This window comes from Engraulis encrasicolus, unplaced genomic scaffold (assembly GCF_034702125.1).
Source record: "Engraulis encrasicolus isolate BLACKSEA-1 unplaced genomic scaffold, IST_EnEncr_1.0 scaffold_115_np1212, whole genome shotgun sequence".
Lineage (NCBI taxonomy): Eukaryota > Metazoa > Chordata > Actinopteri > Clupeiformes > Engraulidae > Engraulis > Engraulis encrasicolus.
Genome location: NW_026944636.1, coordinates 112,852 through 116,787, shown reverse-complemented (window position 1 = coordinate 116,787; position 3,936 = coordinate 112,852). Strand labels below are relative to the sequence as shown.

General features: G+C 36.8%; 1 long non-coding RNA gene across 3 annotated transcripts; it reads right to left on the bottom strand.

The window, feature by feature from the left end:
* Window positions 1–1,517: 1,517 nt before the first annotated feature.
* LOC134442109 (uncharacterized) lies at window positions 1,518–3,408 on the bottom strand. Of its 3 annotated transcripts, XR_010033304.1 has the most exons (4): window positions 3,381–3,408; window positions 2,888–2,943; window positions 2,236–2,305; window positions 1,519–2,022 (listed from the first exon to the last, which is right to left on the bottom strand). It is a non-coding gene; the product is annotated as an uncharacterized LOC134442109 (long non-coding RNA). The 3 variants fall into 3 exon arrangements; XR_010033302.1 differs by lacking the exons at window positions 2,888–2,943; window positions 3,381–3,408 and having other exon boundaries at window positions 1,518–1,559; window positions 1,936–2,022; window positions 2,236–2,684; XR_010033303.1 differs by lacking the exon at window positions 3,381–3,408 and having other exon boundaries at window positions 2,888–3,263.
* Window positions 3,409–3,936: the final 528 nt, after the last annotated feature.

Here is a 3,936-nt window from a genome sequence, read left to right as displayed (position 1 = left end):
GATGTTGACGGCATATTAATTATGCTCATATTCACCCGCACGCACCGATTCAGCGGATAACAACATGCCTATAAATTGTGTGAGAACACCTCCAGGAAGTACACTGCAAAAAAGCCCTCTACAAAAATAAGCAAAACATATAGTGTTTTAGGTGAAAAATTGCTTATTTTGAGCAAAATAATCTGCCAGTGCAGCGAGCAAATTGGACTTGGTAAGAATTCTTAAAACAAGAAAATAATATCTAAGCGGTAGGCATAGAAAAACACTTGAAACAAGTATAAAAATCTTATTTTTCTGTTGCTTGTTAAGATTTTTTTTTCTTATTTTAAGCAATTTCGTCTCCTTTATTAGTCATTATTGCTTAGAATTAGATGTCATCCAAGAAATTATTGCTCAAAACAAGGATACAATACGCTTAAAACAAGGCAAATTTACTTGTTTCCAGCTCATTTAAAGTCTTAAAACTAGTCTGATTTTCTTAGCTAGAATACTTATTTTCTCATGTAGAATTAATATCTTGTTTAGGTGTATGAGAAAAATATACTTGACAAGAACTTCAAAACATTTCTTTTATTAATATTTCATCAGCTGGACAAACATGCAGTCAAACGATAATAAAGCACCAAAATCTAGACAATATAATCGTATGATTAAACAGAAATTAAACAGAAAACCTGAAATTATCAGTGTACTGTACCACATTAATGTATGTGGCCTGTTCAGAAATGTCATCTTTTTCATGAATGCTTACAACCACCAGCAAATTCTAAGTAATGTCATAATCGCTTGGGCAAATTAATAATAGTGGGGTCCTCTGCATGTTAATCCACCATTTTGAATGCAGTCAGATATCTTTGGCCGAAAAACATACTCTCAACAGAACAGTATGTGTCTATTTATTCACTTATTTACTTAGACATTCATGAAAAAGATCTTAGAATTGACCAACTGCCCGCAGGATCACTTTTGGCTCTTTGATTCTTTCCCAAAGTGGTGGAGGAGAGGGAGAGAAATGTTTTTAATTATGATATCAATGTGTCCATGAAGTGCTACTGAGGCGTTATTACGCCTTTCATTATAGTGCTCATCTTTTAATCTGCATAGAAAATGCTTAGAAAAAAAACCCTCAATGATACTCAATGCCATGCTGAGCTAAGATAAGGACAAAAAAAAAAATCATCAACTCAGATCAGAGAACAGCACATAAAAGTATGCATAGAAATGTGATGGATTGTCCTTTTATACAATGTCTTAGAACCTGAGATTGCCAGTGTCCAACATATTTACTGTAGTTTATAGTGATTGAACCTTTTGGGCATATTTTCCAAATTCACCAGAACATATATTTCAGTTCATCTGGATACTTAAAATTGTAAATCCAAATCCAGAGTTGAGATTGAGGGTATATACCGGTAACCGAGTCCAAAGAGCATCACACATGCACAAGAGATGCTCCGAGTTCACTGTACAGCTCCATGCCTTGTATCACAGTCTCTGGCACGGGATGTTCCTTGCAATAGATGTGCAGTCTGCCTTTGGATCACTTCGCCACTCTAGTCCTGATGGTGGAAAAAGAAAATGCAGAAAGCTTAACACTGTGCACACACTTTTTATGTAGCTTTAATGGCACTAAATGTAAAAATGCTGATGTCTAGTGAATGACAACCATGGCCACTAATAGGGGGCATTTAATAGTGTGCTTGTCAGTGATATGCAGGTGCCACTTATCGCATGCTCTCTTTATTGGGGTGCAGATCGTTTGTGAACATCATAATCAGAACTGTTCAAAATTCAGAGTCAGTGAACCTAGAGGTGGGCCATGCGTCTCCCACACCTAATGTCTGACCTTCTAATACCTAATACCCAACTTCATTAGATTGTTTGCAACTCAAACACAATGTTTCCATTAGCTGTTGGAGCCATGAGTTATCCTACCTTCCTTCTGGCAACACCTCCCTTCTCCTTGAGAACCTCCAAGATGCTTCCTCAAGTATCTGTCAGGCACAGGAACTCTGCATTAACCTGTCAAAGACACATTACAAGAAAATGACATGATTGTCAGGCCCAGTTGTGTTGTGCTTCCTGTCTGTCCTGTGACTTGTGACTATGTCTTTCTATCTCTGGGCCTGCAGGTGGGGCAACACCTGGGGTCAAGCCACAAAGACATCCTACAGGACAGACATACATCAACACTTAAATACTATCTGTTATGACATAATGTACCACCACACTTACTTCACTCAATGTCAGCAACGCAGGCCATGCGGTGTAGACTGCCAGCTTATCTTAGACAAGCCTTTTGCACCTATGACAAAACACATAATTAGAGTGCTGGAGTTGATGTCACATAAATTACAAGATAAGATGAGGGCTAACATCACAATGACATTGACTGACTTCCTGTAAAACCTAAGTTGAGACCAGGGGTCAAGGAGAGTAGAGTAGCCTCAACCAAATAAAATCTGCCATATCAAATAGCCTATGTCACTGCATAGATGTTGACTGACGCATGTTGTTGGATTACCAATGATTTTGCATCCTCAAGCAACTCCACACCATGCATGAAACACCACTTCTTGTTGTCTATGGCAAGCAAGTCAGGTACATCGTCACCACTTTTTAGACTGGGGAATATTGTCACCATTTAAAATATTGGTAAATAACGTGACTACAGCCACTTAAGACAGCGTGAAATTAAAGTTAATTAAAATATTTTTCACCATATCCATGTTTCATATAATACAAAATAACTGTTGACACCATGCCAACATGAAAATGACAGCAAATTGGCTAAAAAATATTTTTATCCTCATTTTGCTTTGGTGTAAGTAAAGTGTTCAAGCAGAGGGTAAAGTGTAAAACAATTGAACATGGACATAAATCCTACCTTTTACAATGACTGTCTTCAAAGTCACATCTTCCACTCGCACAGGGGGTAACCATCTGTCAAGTTGAAAAACAGAGGTGAACCTTTTCTCACAATATCGGCAAACATGGCTTTTCAAAGGTGATATTCAGGACTGGCCAATAGTGACGCCCATTAAAAAAAATAAGATACATATTTTGAGTAACATGTGGGGCATTACAGGGCAATAGCAAGCTAGAGAGCAATAGCTAGCTGCTAAGCTAAACAGCAGCAGGTGTTAAACTATGTTTAAAATAATTATGCTGGTAATTTACACTTCAGACTGGATAAACCTTAAGGTAACTTTTTTTACTCCTAAAGATGTTGCACAAGATAAGCTACTGTTTAAGAGTGGATATTTGAATGCAAGACTTCAGCTTGTCAGATCACACAGCATGATCTAACAATCGTATCGGTTAACTTTCCATGCATATTGCCAAAGATGACAAGGATTGAAACGGATTGTGAAACTTACCCGGCTGAAAACGATTGCCTCAATTTCAAAGCAGGAGACCAAATCTGCCCTGCTAAGGCAAAAGGCAGTAACTTCAATTTTTTCAAAAATGAGTTTTTGTCATATTTGCAATAATAAGCATCAGTTTTATCATGTGAACAAACATGGAGTTTGAAATCAGTTGTTTTGAGGGTAAAAAAAGGTGTAAAGTAAAACAAGCTGAAAATCCTTTGGGTAAACTAAGGCAGAAGACTGTAACTTCAGTTACTGCTTTTTTCCTTCTGCTCTGGACCTGCAGAATTCTGGAACCCTGATGTTCCAAACTGAGGCAGAACACAGTAACTTCACTTACTGTTCATCTGTTAACAGTTAAAACTCCTTCTTTACATTTCAGTCATGTAAATAATCAAAAAAATATAAAATGAAACTATTATATTATGAAACATGATAAGCCTGGTAGGCAATGTGTGTAACTACTATTTGAGGTAGTATGAAATACAAATACACACACAAAACCCATTTATAATTATATTATTATTATTATTAACAATTTATATGTTAATAAACATGACATTTT